Source organism: Camelus dromedarius, chromosome 1 (genome assembly GCF_036321535.1).
Source record: "Camelus dromedarius isolate mCamDro1 chromosome 1, mCamDro1.pat, whole genome shotgun sequence".
NCBI lineage: Eukaryota > Metazoa > Chordata > Mammalia > Artiodactyla > Camelidae > Camelus > Camelus dromedarius.
The window spans coordinates 86,498,015-86,524,626 of record NC_087436.1 but is presented as its reverse complement, the minus strand read 5'-3'; the positions used below and the strand labels follow the sequence as shown (position 1 = coordinate 86,524,626).

The window sequence follows — 26,612 nt, the reverse complement described above, 5'->3', positions numbered from 1 at the left end:
ACATGTAATGAGTATGTTAGATTAGAATGATAATGTTTTCCAGATTTGCAGGGCACAGGTACCCAGAGACAGCTCCACAGAGCATGGAGCAGCTGCCCCAGGAGCAGAACCAGGGTCTATCTGCTGCATGTTGGTTCTCGGCTGAGGTGGAAGAGATGGGCATTCTCACTCTACTCCACAATAACTAGACAGAGAGAACACAGTATCTGTAGCGCTGATGGTGCCAGCTACTTGACTTATCTGATGCTGGGTTCATCTGCCAGAACCAAGACAGTAGAAACATGGAGGGCCCCTTTGTCCTCTGGGGAAATCTGTGGCATAATGGAGGCCAGTTCTTCTGTGACTATGTGGAATGTGGATTCTTCAGGGAACCCCATGTTCATCTGAGGCTTGGCCTGAAGTGCTAACAAGAACCACCACTGCCTGTTAGGCACCTTCTAAGGGCCAGAAACTGGCCTAGGTGTTTCATTTGTTCTTTTTATAGTTACTACAATGGTTCTCCTTGTTAAGTATTGCCTCCATTTTATAGATGAGGAAATAAGGCTTCAAGAAGCAGGCTCATTATTACAGGGTGAATGGTATTCCCCTTAATTTGTATGCTGAAGCCCTGTATCTCAGAAGGTGGCTGGATTTGGAGATAGGGCCCTTAAAGAGGTGATGAAGTTCAAAAGAGGTCCTTAGGGTGGAGCCTAATCCAATCAAACTGGTGTCCCTATAAGAAGAAATTTGGACATGCAGGGAGACACCAGAGGTACAGGCACACAGTGAGACAGCCATGGGAACACACAGCAAGAAGGAGACCAACTGCAAGCCAAGGAGAGCGGCCTAGCCCTGACCTTGGACTTCCAGCCTCCCGAACTACAAGAAAACAAGTTTTTGTCATTTAAGCCATGCATGCTGTGATGTTTTGTTATGGCAGCCTGAGCAGACTAACACAGTTATGCTGTGCATCTAGGGGAGATGAAGTGTGTACTCAAAATTAAATCTGTGGAGCTTTGTTCTCTGCCACCTCCCTATACACAGGGCCTCTGCTGTGAAACTTCTCCCCGTCTCCCCCAACAGGCTGCCCAGAATGACCCATCCAGAATCTCCCAGATTTAGCAGATCCCCCTCTGCGATTCCACAACACTTACCACACTGCGTACAGTTAGTTGCACACAACAAACCACAAGATGTGATCAGAAAGAGAGGCTCCTCTTATCTGTATTCTCAGCATCTCCCATGGAGCCAGGCACAAGATGATTAAATAGTATTTACTGAGCACTTAGATGAAGGCAAAGACTGCACGTGTATTATCTCATTTAAACCATAAGACGACTCCAGGAGGGAGGCGTCACCCTTATTCCCATTTTATGTGTCAGAAAACTGAGGTCACAGGGATGAACTGAGTGACCCTGGGACACAGAGCTATTGGGTGTTAGAACCAGGACTCACATCCAGATAATCCAGTTCCCCAGCCTGTGCTTCACCCCCTGCTCTGCTACTGTAGTTTTACTGTAAGCGTGCACTCCTTCCCTGCCTGGGGGAACGTGCGGCTCTGAAACCTCTCCCTCAAGCCAGTCCCCACTCCGAGCTAAGCCCAAGTGTGACGCCCTGTTCCTGTGGAGAGCCTTCCCACGTAGAACCTCCTCCCCCAGCCCCCTCTCTGGATGCCTTCAGCACTGCCCGGCAGACGGTCTGCACCACGCCCTGACCTGTGACCCGGAGGCAGGCACCGGGGCCATTGCTTATCAACATTTGTTGAACCAGATTCGATGCTCAGGGATGGACATAAACAGGGGTCAGCAACACAGTGGTGTGTTGTATAGGGCGCTGTGGCTACTTCCCAATCATCCAGGAGCGTTCCAAGGGCTGAGCTTCCTTCCTCTCATCAGATCTTTTGCCAGGATACGCAGGCTGGGTTTTGGTTTAGAAAGTGGAGTCACCACTCTACTGAAAAGAGACAGGAGTGAAGACAAGATTGCTGTCTGTCACTCAACTACCTACACGCTGCTGGGCAAGTCCCAGTTTCTCTGGACCAAAGTCTCTCCGTGGGTAAAACTGCACTGGTGATCCCTATTTCTACAGTAGAAATGAAACAAAATACGTGACTGTGTTTTCAATATTGATGAAGAATAACGTTATAGGAACCTAGTCACCATTGACCAAGTGATCTTACATTTTAACCGACCTGTTTGGCCAGTAAAAAGTTAAATAAAAAAGCAGTTTTTCTTTTTGAAATTTAACGAGAAAGGTATGCATGAAAACCGGCGCAGAAAAAAATCAGGCAGAAAGAGAACAAATGTCCTGAGGCCTTTCTAGAGTGTTTTGAAAGAGACAGAACATGATATTTCTATCTTGTCAGTTCCCAACAATCTGGTGTGTGTGTGGGGGGTGGGCAGGGGTGGGGTGGAGGCTGGGCTCGGGAAGTCAGGGGTAAAGTTTTCCTCAATTGCCTGAGCTGTGACCAGCTGGGGGAAGCAGGCCTCTTACCTTTGCTGGATTGTGGATCAGTTCCCAGCCACGGGAGGCCTCCAGGTAAAGTCCATTTGGGAGCTGAGTTTTTCTGACTCAGCAGTGGCCCAGGAAAATTTTCCTTCTCTTCCCTGTGCGCTGTCTTCCAGACATGCATGAGAACCACTCCGCCTTGGAGTTCACCAGCTCATCCCCTGCCCCTTCTGCAGGCCTCTGCACAGAGCTGACCTGTACATCTGAGAGCAGTCCCTGGGGACTCCCGGGGAGCGTGGTCCCCACAGAGCAGCCACCCAGGGGCATCGGCAACAACTCTGTTATGGTTTGGATGGGGCTGAGGCTCCCTCCAACTTCCCTCTGCTCTTGCCAAAGCCAGGACCCTTTTGTTCACCTTTGAGGCTGCCAAGTCAGGCCCACCGCACCCCTGGCTGTTGTTTTCCTGCAGGCAGTGGGAAAATGAGCTTGGAGCCGGGGAAAGGAAATCAACAAGGAAATAAACACAGGGTCATTGGCCCTCCAGGTCATCACCAGGCTGGGACATCATCACGCTGGGGGCCACTTCCCAAAGAGGCAGGAGCTGGCCGCTGCCTGGACAGGCCTCAGAATCCTGGGCATCTTTTAATTTTTAAACGTGCAAAGAAGCGTGCATCTCTATCAGAGGCATGAAATCTGTATCAGACAAGTCAAGCAATCCTGACTCGTTCCAATGTCTTGCCAAATCTTTCAAAGATTTTTCCATAGACAGCATCTCTCATAAGCGAACACTGGCAAAGCTTTGTAGACAAAGAAAAAGAATGAGCAAGTTTATGATTGACTCTAGGTAAGACCCTTAAAGATCTAGATGAGACTTTTAAAGATATCCTCTAAAGATACAGGATTATCGTTTAAATTAGGATTCCTTCCACTTCCTCTTCAGAGTCACGGCCACATCAGCAGCATGATCCTTGTCAGCACTTGCTGAGAGCTTACTGTCTGCCAGATCCTGTGCCAGTGACCTCACCTGCATTATTTCATTTGATTCTCAACATAATCCTATAAATAGCTCCATTTTATAGATGAAGAAACTGAGGATCTGACAGACTAAGTCACTCCTGCAAAGAGAACCAGCTAGTTAAAAATGCAGAAATTGCCTTTCTGGAAGTGTAGTCTTCTGAGTCTTGTTTTCCCCACCCGTCTGCTTAAGCATTTCTGTAGACTGACAGCTCTGGCGATGGCCAAAAAGCTTGCTTAAACAAAACTCTTAGTTCTGGGAATAGAATTCTTAACAGAAACATGGATCATCGGCTAGTTCAGCGGCCTCTTGCCAGAGCTGTGAATTGGTGCTGCCTTTATGTGACTGGTCCATAGACCACACAGAGCCCGTGCCCTCTCTTCTCTCTCATCCCGGGGTGCTGCTGGCTGCTGGCACGTGGCTCTCCACCGTGATTCTGATTTGCCAACAAGGAACTGCCCTGTAAATCTCTCAGCCTCTGTGTGTGCTTCTGTCATGGCCTGATCACAAGGTTGTCTTTTTGACTTTAGAAGCCTAATAGTTATGAGCTTCTTTTAGTCAATAATCCCTGGGATGGATGAAGTCCCAGCCCGGAAACTTCTGCATGATGAGAAGAAATTGGCAGGTGTGTTTTCAGTCCTCAAGTCCTACTGCAACTTTTTTTTTTTTTTTTTTGGCCTCATCTTTACTTCCAATTGTTAGCATGTAGCTCTCGTGTGTGGTTACCCAGGGCAGCTGGCCGCTGGTCAAAGGAAAGTAAAACCTTTCATTAGGAGACAAGGAGATGCCTCCCAGCGAGGTCCAAGTCATCCGTTTTTGTAAATACAGGAGTTGTGACATCAGGGCAATTGCTTGCACGTGGAACACTTGTATTTGGTTTGGTGGCGCTTGGGGGTACTTTGCTCTGGGGCCACGTTAAGCCTTTAAACTTGAGGTTGGTCAGCTTTTGGTTCTCAACAGAGACTACAGGCTTATTGATCAGACTCACAGCAATAAAAAAAGAAGATGGGAGACAGGCTGGCATGGAGTTTAGATGTCATTTCATGTTTCTTTCCCAGTGGTTTACAGCTAAACACAGTGCCCAGATATGTTTATAGGCTCTGGTCTTGGAGTTCTTTGATGAGGAAATGCAGTTCATAACCATCAAATGGGCCTTTCAACCTTATCGTATGAAACGAAAAACCAAAATGTTGGAAAGGAGCTGGGGTAATGAAGGCTTTCATGTTCCTCATCTGCCTCACAGCTTTACACAACCAGGGAATACAGACAGCAGATTTGGGGACTGTCAGAAGCTTCGGGGGTTTCCATTCAGAAAGGTCAGTGAGGTAGACGGATTTCATTTCTCCTTCCTCTCCTTTGAACATCTGGATCAGTACTGATTGAATTGGTTCCAAGAGTTAAGCCCATTCTGGGATTGACAATAAACACACAAACCTCCCAAGAAAATCTTTTGCATGGTCATGTAACCAAGGCAGCTGACTGTTTAAAACTGGAAACAGAGAAGTCACGGATGAAAAACAGGACGTATTAATTTAGCTTTACAAATGTACCCTTTCCAAAGCCAGAATTACTCACTCCCTGGCAGCTTCCGGTGTGGGGACCTGGGTCTGCTCAAGCTCCATGGCTTTAGAGCGTCCACTCCATTTGGTGTGGGATCTTCCAGATGAGTGACAGGCTCCAACTCAGCAGAAACGTCCAGAGGCAATTAAAATCCTCATGGCGTTTCATCATTATGGGAAAGCAAACGTAACTTTGCCACACAAGGAAAAATGGCCCATTTTTAGAGTGTCCCAGAAAAGTAATATGCCCAGTTATATGCAGAGAAAATGTCCTTGTTTTTGGTGCATTTTGAGGGAGGGAATATTAAATCTGAGCTATGTAAAATGCTGGAGGAGCTATTTTAGTCTTCTGCGATAAAGAAATCAGAACCTGAGCTAGCTTTGTCTCAAGCCCGTTTTTACCCTTACAAGATGCTCAGGATGAACATGGATTTATCAAAATAGGAGGTAGAAAATGGTTTCCTTAAACCGTTGTGGACTCATTGCTTTTCTTTTCCTCCTCTAAGCAAATAACTTGTTTGCCCGCCAATGGCTACAAGGCCGGCAGATGGAGGCTCAGGCGCATTCAGGGTGGTGTGGCCATAGACCACCCGAGCCTACACACATGGGAGAGGCAACGAGGAGTCCAAAGCTCCACCTTGAGGCTTTAAATATCATCTCTGTGCCAACAGCTCCCATATTTATATCTCTGGCTCAGACCTCTCTTCTGAGTTTCTGACCGCATTCTCAGAGTCTCACAACCATCACAAACTCCACCATCCAAAGCCAATGCTTCATCTTTTCTCGCCCCTCCTGCTGTTTCCATCTCAGCAAACGGCCCTTTCATCCCTGAAAGTGCTCCAGCCTGGATGGAGCCTTGTTCAGTCTCTCCCTTCAGTCCCACAACCAATGTATCGGTACATTCTGTCAATTCCACCTGCAAAATGATTATTAACCGCGCCCGCTGTCTTCCATTTCCACTACTGCAACTGCCGACCTTCCATCAGCCCTCACCTGGATGCCGCAGTAGTCTGCTAACTTGGTCATCTACCCAAATTCAGTCCCTCCACCTGACCTACTGTCCACATTCCAGCCAGAGTAGACTTTTTAAAAAGTAATTCAGATTATGGCATTAGCCTATCTAAAAGCCTCAAAGCTTTCCAGTGCAATAAGGAAGAAATGACATATAAAATCCCTAACTTGGCCTGCTAGGCTTGGCATGATTTAATCCCCGCTTACTTCTCCAGCATTACCTCGGCGACACTAGCTTGCTGTCAGTTTCTTGAACACTCCAAACTTTTCTCCATCTCGCAGCTTTGCTCTTCCTGGACTGCCTTCTAATGACCTCCGCCCCACATCCTCACCTCCCCGGCCAAAAGCACACACTTGCTCTCTCTTCCTGTCTCTTTCTCATCTTTCAGGTCTCAGCTCAAATGTCATTTCCTAGAGACATATCCCCCCACACCCATTTCCTTTGTTGTACTTGATGTGATTTGTTAGCATATTATTTATTTGCCTATTTGTTTAATATATAACTTACTAAGCAGGAGCTGCCTGTTTTGTGTTTTACATGAATTTTTAAATATATGGTGACTCATGACCAGCCACACCCTCCCTGACCTCTCCTCTTAGATGGGTTCTGGTGAGCATGCGTTGATGGCAGTGCAAATGCCCTTGTGATAATTTATTCTCAGGGATTACATTTATTCGTGTTGAGGCAGAGCCAGGAAACACTGATTTTCCTGTCCCTATTTCAGAAGGAATTTCCGATTCATTCCCCAGGAAGGAGCAATCTGGAACCACACTTCCAGCCACCTCCCCGGCTCCAGTCTTGCTCTCCCAAAAGGACCAGTAATGACCAGTCTGATCGGTGAGGCAGGGAGAACAGGTCCTTCCCTGGGTATTGGGCTGCTGCACTGAAAAGCAAGGGCCTCTTTCCCTCTGCCTCTTGGACTTTGTCAGGCAAGACTTGGATGAAGGGAGGCTGCCTGTGCAGCCTCTGTCTCCCGGTGAAAGGCAGGCCATGTGGGAAGCCAGGCAAGCCGATACAGGTCTCTGCTCTCCTGATTCCATTTACTCCCCTCTCACTGGTTGGAGGAGTCAGACTCTTGTGGGGATCACAGCCCAGAAAGGACGGCAGGAAGGCCTGCATCGTTCCCCATCCAGCTCCTCAGAAAGCAGACGCTATGTTAAGCACCCCCCTGGAGAGGATAGCTCAGTGGTAGAGCACGTGCTTAGCATGTGTGAGGTCCTGGGTTCAATCCCCAGTACCTCCTTTAAAAAAAAAAAAAAGATCCTTCTTGCTCTATCTATATTTCTGTCCCCAACCAGAAGGGGCGTTTCTTCCCTGCAACTTCATGAATTTGTGCTGAATTTTAACTTGTCTCTTACATGAACAAGTTTTCTATACCTATGTATAAAATGCATGTGAAAATAAATCTTACACTGAAATTCCAAAGTGTGTCAGTCAGGTGTTTGCCTCATCTCCAAAACCAGTGTTAAAAATGAAGTCTTTCTACATCCTAGATTTTTCAACACAACCCAGGAAAACTTCCTTAAGAATTTTCTGCTAAGCGGCTTTGAGTCAACACAAACAAGCGCACACAGCCGGGCACCCTCTCTCCAGTCCAGCGATTCCTGCTTTACACCTTTGTCATCCATGTAACAACAGTTTTATAATGCTTCGCTCACAAATAAGTGTCCTTTCCTTGAAGGGAACAGGCCTAGAAGGATGTACAGGGCTTGCTCGAAACCACGTGAGTCTTGGAGATGGGCGTACGAATCAGATATGCAGTTCTCAAACCTGCACACTAAAAATCCCAAATTACTTGGCAGTGGCTCCAGTTTCTCCTAACTGGCTCCTGAGAAAACTGCAGTCCCTGGGGAAAGACTGTCTTTTTCATATTTATACACATTAAGTGCCCCAGATTCCCATCTTCAAGGGAATTTTTGGGCAATGGTTGGGGAATAAGGGTAAATAAAAGGAGTCGTGACATCAGGAAAAATCCAACTTGATAGCAATGTCTCTAAGTTTTTAATCAGAGGAGGAAGAACATATAGATTTAAAGTCTTCCACTAAGTCACAAACACTAGAAATTCCGAGCAACTTGCTTATGATCCCCAGGGGTTAGGAAGATGTCATCTTTATACATATATTTATTTTATGCTTTTCTTTTTTTTTAAGTTAGGGGTATTTCCCCTTGAGGTGAAACTACCTTTTTCAGGGCTCTGAGAAATTCCATGGATTAAATATTGTACATTCTGGGACAGTCATAGAGAAGAGAACCAAACTGCAATCTATCAGGTAAAGGTGATCATCTCCTCTAGAATTTTGTTTACAGCCCTGAGGCTACTGTCAATACTTAATAAATATGAAATAAAAATAGTAATAATAGATGTTATGGATGAAAATAACAATGTCAGGGGTCTCAGGTTTCTTACAATCTGGAAAGAAATTCACAGAGTTATCTTAGACTTTAGGAAAAAGAAAGATTCTATGACACCTCCATTTTCAGGGGACAAAAGGCTTTAGATTCCGTATTTTGAAAAGACTCGGTCATTTGCACTGATCAATTAATTGGGTCGGTTGATTTTTAAAACCACATTGCAATGTAAAAAGCCGTTAGAAAACAGATAGGAGCACTGTGTTTTTAAATGTGGAGCCCTCGAAACTGGTTCAGACAGCTGGACCCCATTTTGTGTTTGCTTTTTCAAACAGATTCTTAGTGTTCTAAAGTAGATCCAGCTGTATGTACTAATTGCATTTCACTGACTAGGTTAGATGTCTTTTTGGGAAAATCTCATTTCAAAGGAAAACGGATGCTTAAATCTCATTGTAGTTGCCTTATTAGCGCAATCTCAATGCGATACTTGGTTGGAGAGCATTTGTCTTGGTCCAACAAGCCTGTGCTGATGCTCTGGGGCGTGTGGTACAGTTACTCGGACTGAAATATCCAGAGCAATCATGCCAGATGGCCTCCGAAGACTCGTGCGTGGAGTTGTACCTCCTTCCCGGCCAAGTTGCTCATATTCATGTGTACATACAAATGCTTTGAAACATCAAGAGAAATTATTTTTTTGTTTAAAAAATTATACAAGCAAAACATTCTTAATGAAAAAACTCAAACAAGTGTGAAAGGAAAAGGGTTTCCAGCAAAAAGTGTAAGTCTGCCTGCCTCTTAATGCCCAACAACAATAACAACAACAACAACAACAACACACACACACACACACACCCTATTCCCAGTCTCTAGGGATAATAATTAGATAGATGGACAGACAGACAGATAAGGAGACAGACTATATCTGTGTGTATGTATATGTGTATATTTATGTGGATGTACAAACACACACAGGTCACAAATTATTTACATCTGTTATTCATTATTTAATGTTGTATAACAAATCACTCTAAAATTCAGTGGCTTAAAATAACACCAATCATTTACTATCTCTCAGTTTCTATGGACCAGGAATTAGGGGGTGGCTTGACTGAGTGGTTTCGGGGGGCTTGGGGGCTCACATGTTGGATGGGGCCACAGTCATTTGAAGATGCGATGGAGCTGGAGGATTCGCTTCCATGGTGGCTCACTCCCACAGCCGACATATCGGTGCCGGCTGCTGGCAGGATGCCTCATTTCCTCTTCATGTGGGATTCTTCAGAGGCTGCTTGAATTTCCTTGTGAAATGGCATCTGACTTCCCACACTGGGAGCAGTCCAAGAAAGCAAGGTGGAAGGTGCAAGGCTTGTTATGATCTAGCCTCAGAAGTGACACACCGTCACACACTCAGAAGTTTGTTGATCACATGGTTGGTCCAGGTTCAGTAAGGGAGGGACTATACAAAGGCATGGATCCCAGGAAGTGAGGATGATTGAGGGACATTTTGGATGATGGCTTTGAGACAGCAACTCCCACTAAGAGGCAGAGTCTACATATGATCTAGCAATCCCACTCCTGGGCATATATCCAGAGAGGACTCTAATTTGAAAAAACATACGCACCCCAATGTTCATAGCAGTGCTATTGACAATAGCCAAGACATAGAAATAACCTAAATGTCCACTGACAGATGAATGGATAAAGAAAATGTGGTATATATAGACAATGGAATACTACTCAGCCATAAAAATAATGAAATAATGCCATTTGCAGCAACATGGATGGACCTAGAGATGATCATATTAAGTGAAGTAAGTCAGACAGAGAAAGACAAATACCATATGATATCACTTATATGTGGAATCTGAAAAAAAGATACAAATTTTATTTACAAACCAGAAATAGACTCACAGACATAGAAAAAAAAAACTATGGTTACAAAAGGGGAAAGTGGGGGAGGGATAAATTAGGAATTTGGGATTAACAGACACACACTACTATATATAAAACAGATAAAGAACAAGGACCTACTGTACAGCACAGGGAAATATAATCAATTTCTTGTAATAAGCTGTATGGGGAAGAACCTGAAAATATATGTATATATGTATGTATATGTATAACTGAATAGCTTTACTATACACCTTAAACTAACATTGTAAATCAAATACATTTCAATTAAAACAAAAAAGAGGTGGAGTCTATTTCTCCACTCCTTGATTCTGGTCCAGCCTTGCAAGTTGCTTTGACCAACAGAAATTGGGAGAAATAACATTGTAAGTTTCCTGAGCCAAACTACCAGATTTCCCTTTTCTGCTCTCAGCTCTCTTGGAATGCTACTGCTATGTGCACAGCCTGGACTAGCCTCCTTGAGGAATAGAGGATGGGAAGAGAGAGACCAGGTGGAGGGACCCGTCCCAATCATCCCTGCTTAAGCCTCTGAGATATGAGTGCGTCCGGCCAGCACCACATACAGGAAAGACGAGCTGTCCTAGCTGAGTTGTCCCAACTCAAATCGTAAAATCACAGAATCATGAATAAATAAATATTGCTGTTTTAAGGCACGAAACTTTTAGGGATGGTTTGTTATGAAGTAAAGGAAAACTGATACAATGTGATAAACAATGGTCTATATTTTGCTGTTTTAAAATTCAACAATCTGTTGTAGACACCCTTTCACATCAGTACATAAAGATCTTCCTCATGTTTTAAAAAAGGTTCCAACACGGAAATTTCATAATATGGAAATGCCACAATTATTTAACATATTTACTAATAACAGATATTTAGGTTGTCAGAAATGTTTGCTAATGTAGCAATGCTTTATGGACTTAATTTATTGCTTACATTTACAGAAGTGGAGTTGCTGTGTCAAGGGACAGTGCATTTAAATATTTGATGCGTCAAACTGCACTTCAGAAAGGTTGTGCCAATTTCCGTCCCATTTAACAGTGTATCAAATTTTAAAGGAAAATCCTAATAGCGCCTTTATGTCCTCTTTCTGAATTCGCCCTACTTTGAAGCAAGGTGATTGGGAAACAGAGCTGAGATGAGGCGTAGGGTTGTGTGAAACTAGTGCTTGCTCTGAGCTGTCGTGAGAACAGACCAAGGCATCAGACACAGGAGCAAAGCGAAAGAGGAGTAGATGGAATCTCCAAGGAGGTTGGCACCTCCCATAGGATCCAAAGACACTTTTTCTATCTCTAGGAGCTTCTTTGGAAATAAGTTTAATAGAAAAGGCTGCCAGCTAAAAGCTTTTAAAAATATATGACAATGATAGGCAGTAAGTCTGAAGAATTAAAGTTGGCTATAGGGGTCAGGGTGCAATAAAAATTTAGCATCACAACAATGTAAATCCAGCTTAGCCAAACCTTCAGCCAGAGCATCTGGACGAACCCTGGGCCCCAGGAGACCCTCTGTGATCCTAGATATGCAAATAGCTATGATGCCTACCAGGCAGCATGTGGCAGATACTATACAGGGCTTTACATATATTGTTGCATTTACTTCACACAGCAGAGGAAGAGACTAAGGCACCGAGTAACTAAGCAACTTGCTCAACAGTGGTATTAAGTAGAGGAGCCAGCATTCTGATCAGTTTGAACCCAGAGGCTCTGATCACATCAACTTCTGCATGGTAGACCTGTTGGCTGCTGTTCCTCCTTCCTGGAAGACGATGGAGATGCATTCCCTTCTCAGCCTCCCTTGCAGCTAGAATATGGGGCCCAGTATTGGCAATGGGAATTTAGGAGAAGTCAGCTGGTGGACTTCTGGGGAAGAGTTTCCCTTCAAATAAAAGAAGGTGTCTGGAAAGATCTCCCTCAAGAGAACCTGCCATAGCGAGCATTGTGGACTGACAGCTTCCTGCTCCCACCATCAGGCCCATGACAGCATTCGCACCAAGGCCACGGTGCCCCAGGCTGCTCCCTGCCGATGACTGAGGGCAGCTGGGGGCACCGGAGCTGGACTTTCCTGCCCAGTGTGCACTCCGCTAATGGGCTGCTTTTGCTCAAGACTCTCCATCAGCCTGGCAGACTCTCAGAGCTGCAATGCAGGCTGAAGCTCTTCCTACCCAACCCTCCTTCTGTGTAGCTCTTTGACAGGTTTTACATTTTAATTGTGCTGTGTAAGTCTCTTTCCACCTTCTCCAGCAATTTCCCCCTTTATTCTTCATGGACTATATACATATATATATGTATATATATACATATATCTCCATACATAAATATAAAATAGATATATTATATAGATATATATCATAGAGAAATATCCTATCTATCTATTTATCTATCTATCTATCTATCTTCAACCACACGAGTATATTTTGCTGGTAAGTAAGTTTAAAAGTTGCACAGCTACTATGTATAAAACATTGTAATTCATCAAAAGCCAAATGCAAATGAAAGTTGAGAAAACATTTCAGAATATTTTCTGAGCTTAATGACTCCATGGATTTCCCTTAAACAAGAAAAGAAAATTGACAGCCTGACCAAGGGAATGATAAAACATATGGGTAGAGGTTAGTGTTAAGTACTTGCAGGCAAAAGGATGGGCCAGCTAAACTTTATAGGGTGGAACATTTCAATTTCTATTTGACCGCATTGATAGAGAGCAAACTGGGCATCTCAGTGAAATCTGAATGCAAGGAAGGACTTACCAAGCAAATCACAGAACTCCAATCTCTGCTCCTACAGCACTGAAGGAGGGTAAGTTCCCAGCTAGCCTCATATTAATTTTAGAACTGCAGAGCCAAGGACACCAGGCCAACCGAAGTCACACACCCACTGTGGGTAAACAATGCTGCGCCAGCTGCTTTGGACCAGGCCAAACATATGGGAGGTGAAAATGAACAAGATATCCTCCCCAACATTTGTTTATTATTCCTTACAATCTTTGTTCTTAGAGGAGAAAAATGAGATTGGCTAGAATTTGGGATCCATGTGATTGCTTACTTTCTCATTTATTCTTAAATCTCCTTATTAGTTTTCTCACATTAAAAGTTAAAGCATCCTCGTGGAAGAAAAAAAAATCTCAACAACCCAGAGGGAGATAAAGGAACAAGTTGAAAGTCCCTTGGTGTCTCCACCCCCATCCCATCCTCCTTCTGCCCTGTGGCCCTGCTGTCCCTCTTGTAGAGAGATAGTCCCATCTGAGTCCCACTGTTGATCACTGGATGTGCCTCCTTCTAAACTTCTTTTGGTGCACATGAAAAGAGAACAGACTATTTTAAAAGAAAAATTCATGGCACATTTTCTTAAGGTAACCAATACTCCCTGTTACCACTCTCAAACATCTTTGAAAGACGAAAGGCAGGAGAAAGTCCAAGCTCAGGAACTTCCTGTTTATGTCGCTGGGTTCTCCTGAGGCTCTCATACCTAATTTAATTAACATGAATTTAATAGCGACATGTGGCTGGTGGCTACTTGTGGGACAGAGCAGGTCCAGGACAGTCAACTTTCTCCAGTGTAGACCCAGTTCTTCAAAATAGAAGATCCATGTTCCCCTGCTCCCTCTACCTGGCTCCCCTTTTCAGTGATCCAGCCCTGATCCATTAGATAAGCTGGATTCTGAAGACTACAACCTTTAGATATCTGCGAGGAATTTTAAAAATGCAACAGTCATTGGAAGTCAGGCTAGAGAGAGAGAATTGGGTTGGTCAACGGTGGCAGTTTTCCTCCTGAGATAAAGTAAAATATGAGCTGTCTGTAATCACGGACTGGGAAATTGATGGAGTCTATTTCTGTGCCTTTATGAGGGTAATCATGTAAACAAATCCTATTAGATGTTCACATGTTTATTGCTAAGAGGCCTCTTTAAGACGGAAATCCCCAGCCTGCTTTAGTGCCCCAGGCCAACATTTCATTGGCTTCGCTCTAAGATACTCAGGGGGTATTTTGATTCTTGTTTACTTCCTAGTACCCACTGTGGAGTAGTCATCATCTTTCTTCTTGGATTCCGATTTGAAAGCACCTCATTCATTTTTCCTGTTTATTCTGTGAATGTCTCATACTCGATCCTGGATCATCATAATTAGCTAAATATGTAGTATTTAGTAAACATAATTAGTAAACTGCTCCCTTTGCCTTAAGGGACAGTGAGCGAATAGCTGGAAAGTCCACCGGTGAAGCTGCCTGGGGACATGAAATATCAGACAGCCTGTTCTTGGAACCAGGAAGGCTATGATGTGTGACTGGTATAAGGCAGACACATTCTCAGATTCAAAACTGGGTATGTATCCTATTTTCTTCTCTCTTCTCAAACTGTCTGCATGACCAGAAGATATTATTTTACACACAATGTCATTTTGAAATTTCCAAGCATCCAGGAGGAAGCAATCACATTCTAAGCGAGTGGATACATGTGGTGGTTTCTTTGTCTCCCAAATGATAAGGAAAAATGAAAAAAAAAAAAGTCTCATTTTTTTCTGGTTAAAAAAATAATTCCAGCTCATTATTTTAAAAAGTACAGAAAGTAGAGAGAAGAAATTAACAATCACCAAACCCTTTTCACTTTAATCACAACTAATAATATTTTCTATGAATATTATTTCAGACATCTTTTTCTGCATGTGTACACAGATACATAACTCCATTCTTTGACCTGAAACACTTGGAAAGTTATGAAGGCAGAACTCATTTCCATAAAGAAAGCAATCACATGGGTCCAAAAGATGGTACAGAATGTTGCCTTTCCCCTGGAATCCCATTTCAGGCCAGACAGAGCCAGGTAGGAAAGTGGTACAAGCACCTGCTCAGGTCTACCTTTCTTTTCTCTCCATCCCCACACAATTCCCACAGTCTTTTCTAGCCTCTGCATTCTCCCCAGAGGAGCCAGATCCATTCTGAAGGTTCAGGGTCTTATCCTGACTCATCCTGAAAGAGCTCTTCTTTCTGTGCTGAAAGGAGGAGTACAAGCCTTAGAGCTGCACGGAGAGATCAGCTGTGAGGGCAAGCATTCACCATGAGGCTCATCTTGACAGCCAAACCCCTGTGCACCTAAGTGCCTCTGCCCCCACACTCCTGCACCATCTGCACAGGAAGCTGCACCGAGAAGAGGGAATGTGACTTATTCTAGCACTTAAGTAGACATCAAGAAGAGACATCAATAAGACCTGACTTCCACCTTAATCTTCTGGCAATCAGGCCCAGGAATTCCTCTTTAAGCCTGGATGTTTTCATCTGTAAAATGGGGATAGTGATATTCACGTCACAGGGTTGTTGGGAAGATAAAACGAGCAATTTATAGCAATTTAAGCGTAGCAAATTAAATGAGGCCAAGAGTAAGACAGATGCCTAGATGTCTGGTTCCCTGCTACCTGAGAATCCCTACAGAACATCGGCAGCCCCAGGTTCCAGAATCTGGCCCTTAGCTTTTAGCATGTCCAGAATTTAGATTATTAGTTCTGTCTAGATAGGGCCCTGGGGTAGGAGAGGCTGTTGTGCATAATTTAATTAATTTATATTTTGGGTTTTTTTTTTTTTAGTCGAATTCTCACAGAATACTCCTACTAAGTTGTTTGGGAGATGATGCAATTTACATAACACGCTGAAAGCATGAAGCTTGGCCTAGAGAAGTTGCCATAATGTTCCATACGCTTTCTTTCATCTTCTCAATCCAAGCATCAGTCCTAATGAGAAGAGGAAATGGGAAAACTCAGTAGGTTATTTTTCTAAACGGCCTCATGACCCTGGGGCAAGTTGTGTATTCTTTGGACCTCAGTTTCCTCCTTTGGAAAATAAGCAGCTAGCTCTAAGGTGCTTTCTGGACCTCAGAGTTTATGTCTTTATTCTACAGGATCTAGATGGCAGTGGAGCAAAGACAGTGCTCAGTAAATACTTGTTGATTGAAAAGGGGCCAAGGTAACAAGATGCACTTTCAAAAAGCTAGCCAAGAGTGCCAGAACAAAGTGTTCCCACAAAGGCATGGAAGAGTAAGAGATTAATGGAAGGCTTTTGGGAAACCTTAAAGCAACAGGGGAGAGTCCCCCAAAGCAGAACTTGGCTCGATTATTGTAGGAGAAATGGCAGGAAATTGCACAATTTTGGAGGAACCAGATTTAAAATGCTAACGGAAGGAGACATTCCACTTTCAAAAGACATGAAGCAGGAGGCAAGAGCCAGTTCTTGCTCAGAGTGAAATAATGTGGAAAGTCAACTGGCTCTTAACATCTTCTCCCCCACAAAAGGTCTGTTCTTGCTGGAGAGATTTAAAAATAGGACAAAGGGTTATCACTCCCACTGGCAGACAAAGTGTGCTAATGTTTCCATCTCAGTTCTTTTCCTTGACCCTACATTCTCCTGTAATTACCCTCACATTGCTGGTTGCATCATCTCCTCCCACATTTTATCTCCTTATCCTCGAAGGGAAAGAGGACTTTGGTATCATAAAGCTTCCAAGTCTCCTATGGATGCCCCAGAGTAGCCCTCAGTTGTAAGGATGCATCAGGCCTCCTCCCAGATTGCACTGAATGGAACCAATACTCTGGAGGGGAGACGGAGGGTAGAAAAAGGGAGCGGAGAGAGATGGGACAAAATGGAGATACCGATATGATTATATCAGACAACAAAACCTTTCCAACTGTAGCTGACGCTGCTGGTCATCTCCTAACATCTATTCTCCCTTCTGAGTAGAAACTTAAGCCAGGCACATGGAAGTTCCACTAAACAATCTATTTCCCAGCCTGCTTTGCAGTTAGGTATGGCTACGTGACTAGGATCTGGCCAGTGGGATTTGAGTGGAAGTGAGGCATTTAAATGTCTGTCGTCATCCTTAAAGGGAGGAAATGTGCCCTTCCCTCTTTTTTCCTCTGCTTTCTGGAGGGGATGTGGACATTCTGGTGGGAGCTGGAGCACCTATGCTACACCATGTTATGGATGAACTGTATCTTCCCCCGAATTCATATGTTGAAGCCCTAACTCCCAGTGTGACTGTATTTGGAGACAAGGCCTTTAAGGAGGCAATTAAGGTTAAATAAGGTCATAAGGGTTGGGCCCTAATCCAATAGGGCTGGAGCCCTTATAAGAAGAGGAGGAGACCCCAGGGGTGTGCACACACACAGAAAAAATTTCACATGAGGACACAGCAAAAAGGCAGCTATCGGCAAGTAAGAAAGAGAGGGCTCACCAGCAACCAGTCCTTGATCTCGGACTCCAACCTCCAGAACTGTGAGAAAATGAATTCCTATTATTTGAGCCCCACCACTCACGGCTGTGGCATTTTGTTATGGCAACTCAACAGACTAATACAGGTCATGAAATAAAAGTCATTTGTTGAGGAGGACAGTGCAGTAAGACGAGAAGGAGCCTGGGTTCACGGTGGTGGTGAAGTTGTCATACCTGCCTTGGATCACCTACCTGATTTTCTATATGAGAAAGCACACATTTCTGTGAACTCACGGTTACTTGGGGGTCTTTACTGAAGTAGCAAAAACTTGTATCCAAACTAATACAGTAACCCTCTTAGGTTAAGAGGGATTGGTGGTCAAAGTGAAACATTCCTATGTTGAATGTCTGTAATTAGTGATGTTTAACTGTATGGTAATGTCAGTTCATAATTCATCCATAGTGAAGAAATCATTTCAAGCACATCTTTTTTGTCTTACAACCTGATTAAGATCCCTAATTGGATACTGACTAAAAACAATTATTTGAACCAAGATGATCTCTAAATATATGTTCTCCCAACGGCTATCCCTACAGGGATATTCCGGGACATCTTTGCAGCTACCCTGCACCACCACTTTCCACTAGACAGAGAAGGAGATGGCATTAGGGATTCAGAAGGGCACCAGGAAAAGGGCCAGGTGCCCATGGCTCTGTGACACTTCTGACTTGTAGGCGCATTCACCCTCAAGAAATTAAGCAGAGATGAAAATTATGACCTACAACGGGTATCCTCAGAAATGTCACAAAAAAAGAATTTATTATTATGGAGAGGATTTTGTGGTGAGTTTAAATTCATTATGCTGGTTGGTTATCATTGCTAAAAAAAAAACTCAGAGTTTAATTCAGTCCCTCTCTTTGCTTAGACCGTGTAGACACAGATTCTAAACGTTATCCCTTAAACTTTCTTAAAAGCAACAAAGTTAATAGTCTTGTAATAACGTTGCAAAGTTGATAGAAGGGATATGTTGAGATAATTTGTTTGCGTGTATGGAAAGCTCTCCTATATCACGATGCTGAAGAATGGCTTGGCAGCCTGTGAAATATTTATAAAGTGCACATGTGTGTATACACAGTACACTTACAGACTCTGTATGCTATTTGTCTTCCACCTCTTAAAAGCCCTCTTCAGAACTGAGGCTACCTCTGCATTTGCTTATTTCCTGTGACATTTGCTATTTCTCTGCATCTGGCCCAGCTTTTTCTTTCCTCCTGCTTTACAATAACCATCCCACCCGTTAAGGATATATGGACAGCCACCCCCCTCCGACTGTTCATACTGTTCTTCAAGTGTACGGCACTGTTTTTGCTGGGTATTTGAAGGATCCATAAAATCAAGTATAAACTTTTAATTTGTCAGTCTTGTAGTGTGAGAACCTGACCTCTGAGATACAGGCCATCTCCTATCCTTCCATCTCAAATAAGTTCCGTCTCTTCAGCTTTTTTATTACCGAGTATCCATTATGTGCCAGATATCATATTAGCTTCTTTGTCATACACTGTCTCAGTAAGTATTCACGGAGCAGACTCTGTTGATACTGTCTATCCAATATCACATACTCCCTTCTTCCTTGCTTACAGAACCTAGATTTTGTTTGCAGAGGAAATGGACCCAGATAAATACTTGCTTTTACACTTGCCCTTGCTGTTAGAGATGACCATGTGACCAGTTGGCCAATGAATGTAACTAGAAGTATACTGATGGAGAGGGTGGTTCTGGTACTGCATCTGCTGTTCTGATAAAGAGGACAGAACAGCTGGCATTATCCCAACTTCTATATTCTTTCCTCCTGAAACTCAAATGTAATGGGCTGGAACTATGGCAACCATCCTGAAATGGTGGAGATGTCAGCCCTAATGTCACCAAGCTGCTGAACCTATGTTAGCAGCTGTCAACTTCCAGAGTTCATATTATGTGGAAAAACCCCAAATAACTCCTTGTTTAAGCCATTATAGTCAAGTTTTCAGTTATTGGCAACAATGTAATTTAACTGATACAACTCACAATAATACTGAAACTGGTTCTACTTCTACGTAGTCTGGATTTTTTTTTCCCCCTTCTTTTTTCTTCACTTTACTGCATTGTCAATCCTTTTGTTTCTTCTCTCAGCTCTGTCTATCCGGATCTCTTTCCCATCCAGTGCTTCTGCTTGATTTCATTTCCTTTTTGAGTTTTTAACCTCCACGTTTGTTTCCTCCTGGAGTCTATTAAGGCTTGTTCATCTATTGTATGATGAGATCTGAGTCAGTCCAGGGAAAACGGTGATGTGACTTTGGTGTCATTGTGGTCATCCTTTCTTACATTACCCTAACCTTCATAAACACACACACACACACACACACACACACACATATTCCTAGAAGGTGGAAGATAAAAACATAGAGTTAGCCTTAGGTCTTTGAAACTATCCTGTAAAGAGCAGTGATTTCCATGCCCTATAAGTGTTCTTGCAATGTTGCTGTTGGTTTCCTACATCATAATCATTTCTTCATTCCTCTTTGCTAGCAGAGCCTTGGTATTTTACAGTTTACAGGAAAAACTGTTTACATGTATGGAATGAAGACCCACCACCACCACATGAATGACTTGTAATTGTTCACAGACTCATCCTAATCCCATTCCACCTTGCTTGTGAATGGTCAGTTCCCTATCTGTTCATCTCTTATTTTAAACACACTTTGTGAGAATTCCAGCATCTCTGAGTTGGTTCTGTTGATTGCTTTACCTCTTAACAATGGGTTTTATGGAAACAGAGAACAGATTAGTGGTTGTCAAGGTAGAGGGGATAATAGAGGAAGGGGAAAGTTGGTCAAAAGGTACAAAGTAGGGGAAGGTAGTCAAAAGGTACAAACTTCGAACTATAAGGCTAGTAAGTCCTTGGGATGTAATGTACAGACAGCTTAGTGACTGTAGTTAATAATACTGTACTGTATATTTGAAATTGCTAAGAGAGATCTCAGAAGTTCTCATCATGAGAAAAAAATTAGGAGGTGATGGATATTAACTAAACTTACTGTGGTAATCATTTTGTAATATATGCATATATCAAATCATTACATTGTATACCTTAAACTTGTACAATATTGTATGTCAATTATATCTTGATAAAGCTAAAGAAAATAAAACCCCCCCAAACCCCACAATAAGTCTTTTTTTCCCTTATTTTTTTTTTTAATCTCATCATTTTTCATCGACTTCCAGGCATTGTGTTTGAAGGACGGTAGCAATAAGTGATATTTACTCCCAGAAATGGGCACACCTCTTCTTCCGTCAGTGTAGGCAAACAGAGTCAATCCGGGTAGCTGAGCTACACTGGTCTCCTGACCTGCCCTCAATTCTTGTGAACACCTGTTCAAGGCCCATGGAGAAGAGCTGAAGAGTGAAAACTCCCCTTGTGTCTGCAGCTCCCGTTATATGACACTGGTGCACCAGCCACACCAGCGCTTTCAGAATTTGCTAAAATTTTCACTTGTTTCTTCTGAGTCACTTCTGCGGCAGCCACCTCTTTCTTCTCTGCATCTTGTCAAAAGTGAAACAGTCTGTGTATCTCGTTTCTCCTAGGAGAATCTTGTCACTTTGAATTCCATTTCTTCAGTTGCTTTGCGACCTCAGCTCTCTGATGAACTTAAGGAAAGTTATGATTTTATAGATTATCCAGATTTTTCTCATTGTGAGTATGTTCTCCTGTAGTTTTCTACATCCTAAGTAGAAATGGGACTTTGAGAAATTTTTATCAGCTTTAAATTGAAAATCTGCCCCAAATCTGACCACTGCTCACCATCTTTACCGCGTCCACGCCGGTCTCGTCAGTCATCGTCTCTTGCTGCTAATTTTACAAAAACCTTCTCACCAGAATCCCTGCTTTTACATATCACATTGATCACTTTCTAACATACTATGTAATTTACTTATTTATAAGTCTTTATTTAGTTTCTCTCTTTTGCTGCTGGATTGTAAACTCCAAAAGTAGAGTAATTTTCATCTGTTGTTTTTTTTTTTAACATTTTTTATTGATTTATAATCATTTTACAATGTTGTGTCAAATTCCAGTGTTCAGCACAATTTTTCAGTTATTCATGGACATATACACACTCATTGTCACATTTTTTTCTCTGTGAGTTATCATAACATTTTGTGTATATTTCCCTGTGCTATACAGTGTAGTCTATTCTACAATGTTTTGTTTTTTGATACATCCTGAGTACCTAGAACCACACTTGAAACATAGCAGGTGCTCATACAAATATTTGCTGATTTAAATGAATTTGTAGCAGTCTTATTTGTGGATTGAATGGTTGAAGACAGTCTGCATACCCATCACTGGGACAGTGGATGACTAAATGTTCAGGTTGTGCATCACAAGATCTATAACACAATACCGTATGCAAAAATAAAACGCATATGCACAAGAGCACGTGATTCATTTTGCAAACGTTCATACACACAAAAACACATATTAAACACGTTAGAATGGATGGTGATGTGGAAGGGAGATAAAAGGTAAGAAGTAAGGAAGAAAGAAAAGTGAAAGGAAAAGAACGGAAAGGACTTCCCAAGGACAAATTATAACAATGCATCATGGAATGAGGAATGTGAATTAACTGAACACTAGGCATGCGCTAACTCAAATTGTTCTTCCCTCCACGAATCAGAACAGAGAGGGTTTCCTGCGATTTCACTCATTTGGGGAACGCGCAGTTCAGGTTGGGTAAATGATACAGGAGTTGAGAGAAGACCTTAGACAGGGATGCTCTGTGCCTTGTTCAGTGGTGTGATGTCCCTTGTCTGTAAGGGACTGACAGCACAGCCAGGACGCAGCTGAGTCAGCAGCTCTGCAGTTGGCTTCCTCCCATCCTTTATAGCTTGCCCTGACACTGACAGGTTTCTGCCCCTAGCATTAACTGTTTTTCTCCCTCATATCTCCTACCAAAATGAAAACCAAAACGAAAACCAAAAAACAAAACAAAACAAAACAAAACATTTTCAATCCAAGAACAAAGGTCTCATTTAACTTTCTTTTTCCTGCTTACAATGATGGGGTTTTGGAGAGTTTATAAAGTTACCTACCTACACCAAACAATGCACAATTGAATAAAACAAATCCCAAAGGAAAGAACTCAGTCCTAAGAGGCTAATGGAAAGGGCTAATGGAAAGGCCTCAGTCCCATGTGGTTCATATAATCTGGAATTTTTCTGGAAGTGAGCCTCACTTTTCTCTAAATGGAGACACAGAAGACTTTATTACGAAACTCTCCTATTCTGACCTGCATGGGACAAGTATTCTGTTTCTAATAACACTGAGCAAGTTCTCACCATGTCCAACTTTTTTGGGTATTAGTATTTTGCATTATTTTTTATATCCGAAAGTCAAAAAGAAATCATCTACCACTTTCTATAAAGACATACCCTGAGGACAGGTGCTTAGAGAAATGAAGCAAATCTGTGCTATTTAGGAAATGACAGCACAGTCTGGGGCTGGGTCTGAATCACCTGTGTGGGAGCATCATTCACAGCAGACCCACTGGGAGATGGGTCTGTGCTCTGAGAAATAAATGACCAGAAAGGTCCCAGGTGAGCTCTGAGGGTAGACTGGAAAACAGGTTAGGATTGAATCAAAGGACGTTGCCAGTGAAGCTGGCAACAGGAAATGCAACTCATTCGCACGCAGAGAACAGATTTGAAAGGTCTCCAGGATTTCTTCTCCCCCGCATGGTGCTTACAAAGCAAGTCTTCCAGAGGTTTTCAGGATAAATGTGCCAGAAACATATGGATTATATTTTCTCAGCGACTCAGATGTCTTTCAAAATGAAGTGGAAAACTACTCTGAAAATACACACCAGAGGTTACCCTCCGTCTGCAAACATTCCAAATGTATTTTAAGCTATTTTGCTGATTTTAAAAACTAAGGAAATTTATAGAGATGACTACGTTCTGAGTGTTAATAATAAACAATAATAAATGGTAGGTTTTCAACCATCTTAGGTGAGTGTTCCTGGATGGAGCATGGCTGGCTAAGGCCAGAGCCCTGCGGCCTGGAGAATTTCTAAAAAATGCAGATTATTGTTTCTCCCTTTTCCTGCTCTCCTGACCCCTGTTCTCCTCCTTAATTCTTCAGTAAGGATGTAAAGTGTGCAATTTACAACAGAGGGATGATGCTGGAAGAGAAAGCAGGTCATTCATTTGTTTGAAACTGTTTCTTCATGAATCCGTTTATCCATCCGACAAGTGTTTATTGAACACTTACTACATACCAGGCACTTTTCTAAGTGCTGGTCATTTCCCCTTCTCTGATGTGGGCTATATTCAATTCCTAGGGCCGCTGTAACAGAGTGCCACAGACCAGGTGACTTAAATGACAGAAATGTATAGTCTCACAGTTCAGAGGCTAAGAGACTGGGATCACGGTGTTGGCAGGGTTGGGGGCCTTCCGGGGGCTGTGAAAGAATCTGTGGCACGCCTCTCACCTGGCTTCTGGTGGTCTGCTGGTGATCGCTGGTGTTCTTTGGCTTATAAATATTACCCTGATCTCTGCCTTCATCTTTACATGACATTCTCCCTGCAAGCATGTGTATCTCCAAATTCCCCTTTTTAATATAGGGGAAATTTGTATTGGATTAGAGTCCACTGTGAAGACTTCATTTTAACATGGTTACCTCTGTAAAGACCCCAACTCCTACTCAGATCACATTCTGAGTGAGGTACTGGGGGTTTGGACTGCAACATGGAGTTGGGAGGGGCACAATTTAACCCTTAACATGGACTAAACAATATCAGACTGACTGCCTGTTTCCCTTTTATCCATCCACCCCTTTTAGCTACTGAGGTGGAGCTCCTTGGCACAGCCTGCTCTCCCAAACTTACGATCCAAGAATCCCCAGCTAAGTTCCAGGAAGGAGAAAATCTATCTGGGAGGCACATTTGGACCTAGTGATCCCTTGAGTAGCTTCCTCAAAAGACTATGTTAAAGAACCTACCTCCCAATTTGATTCAGAAAACTAACAGGTTGCCTGGAGTCCCCATTCCTTTTCGAAGACAGGAGACAGACGCACACAGCTGGGCAGCAGTATTGCCTCAACGTCCTGGACCAGCAACAGTTATCTTGCATTAGGTAAAATATGATTTGAATATAATACTCTTTTTCTCTAATCAACAAATTGGAGGGAGGAGGGTAGAGCTCAGTGGTAGAGTGTGTGCTTAGCATGTACGAGGTCCTGCGTTCAATCCCCAGTACCTCCATTAAGTAAATTTTAAAAAAATAAAATAAGTAAATAAACCTAATTACCACCCCCCCGAAAAAAAACCCTAACAACAACAAAAAAGCCAAATCATTATAATTCAGTTTGAAGAGGAAGGAAAGGTGAATTTAACAAGATTAAGATGTCACCTAAGGGAAAGAAAACTATTCTAAAATATTATTTTCAGGTTTCTTCAGCTGATATTAAACATTTTATATTATGCTCATAGAATCAGGGAATTTTAGAGCTAAAAATGTCTATAGAAACCAACTCATTGCACCTCTACATTTAACTAAGGAATCTATATTTAATGAAAGAGAGAGGTTAATTCAAGGTAACAGCCAAGCTAATGTGCCCAGCATGTGCCAAGCCCGCTCCACAGACATCTGGTTTCTCCACTCGGCTTGTACGTGGTAGAGCTGAGATGGAAGATGGGGGACCGGACTCCAGAGCCGGATTCACAACCACCACCCAATGGTCGCTTAGCGTTTCCTTGGGGGCACCTCTAAATCCTTCCATCAAACTGGGCTACAAGCTCTTCTCTAAAAGAGGCCTGTCTCCTCTACCCTTGGCCCTGCCCTGCCCTTGCTGTCTCCTGTGCCTGGACTGGCCTCCCCCGCTTTGCTTTAGAATAGTCTCAATCCTCCCTCTAAGTAATTTTTCTTGTTCTTCTAACAGGTGTGACTTTCTGGCTCTGGGGCTGCTGATTGTCAATATCCATTCCCTCTTCTTTTAGAGAGTGAGGCTCTGAGTTTTAACCAGGCACATGGCTTCCCGGAAGGAAGGCATTTCCTAGCATTGTTCATGACTCGGTGCGGCCGTGTGATTAGTTTTGGCCAAAGGTCTGTGAGCAGAAGCCAAGCGTGCAGCGCTGGTCACGCTGGAGAGGCTGCAGGGGCTCCCTTCTTCTCTCTCTTTCTACTTATGAAGTTTAGACCCAGTGGATGTGATGGGGCAGGATATGATCTTCCACCATGCAGGTAAAGGCAATGCCACAAGTGATGGAGAGCCAAGGGTCAGAAGGAGCCTGGTCCCCAACACAATGGAGCTGGCATATCAGTCCAGGGCTGCCTATGCTCAGACCATTATGTGAGAGAGAGGAGTACTGCCACTTTGTTTAAACCACTCTTTGGTTTTGGTAATTCTTGGCTCTCTTTGTTAGGGCAGCCCACTTGTCCCTATGAATGCATTCTTGCTTCTTCCACCTGCAGCCCTTGGTGTTTCTCCTAGGACATTTCCTCGGCTGACCACATAGCAGAGAAAACATGGGATTTTAAGTTGGATAGCCCCAGCTTTGAATTCCAGCTCCACCACTTATCAGCTGGGTGACTCTGGGCTAGTGACTTGGCCTCTCTGAGCTTCAGTCTCCTTACTTGTAAACACTGGAGACAATGATTCATGGAGTAACTTTCCACTGTTCTGAGCTGCGTCTCCATGGTGATTTTCATCAGGCTGTGGGGACCCTGTGAGTCACTCTTCACTATAGGAAGATACCAGCCACAGAAACCAAAATGTTCACATCTGCTTCTCAGGCACCCTCTCCCACGAAGTGACCTGGAAATACTGACATGTTCTCCAGCTCCGCCTTGGCTACCATCTGGGCAGAGCATCACCCCTCTGTTTGTAGATGTAAGGCTGATTCACCCTTCCTCTATCCAGCTCTTTGCATAAAGAGAGGATTATAATTCCAGGTTCACAGCTCATTGTTCATATACCCACTGATGTTTAGAGTTACAAGGCACTTGAGAGTCACATGGTCGACTCTTTTCCATCAAACCAACGGGATCCTGCAAGGACCACACTCCTCCACAGCCGGCCTCACCAATGGTCACCTTGCCTCTGCCGAATGGGCTTC

At 43.2% G+C, this 26,612-nt stretch overlaps 1 protein-coding gene across 1 annotated transcript in view; it reads right to left on the bottom strand.

Annotated features, from left to right (window-relative positions):
• The window catches only part of LNX1 (ligand of numb-protein X 1), a 167,521-nt gene extending 164,705 nt beyond the window's left edge, over positions 1-2,816 (bottom strand). Inside the window, exon 1 of the mRNA XM_010992831.3 lies at positions 2,473-2,816. The gene's annotated coding sequence lies outside the window, so the exon portion shown is untranslated. The remainder of the gene's footprint in view (positions 1-2,472) is intronic.
• Positions 2,817-26,612: the final 23,796 nt, after the last annotated feature.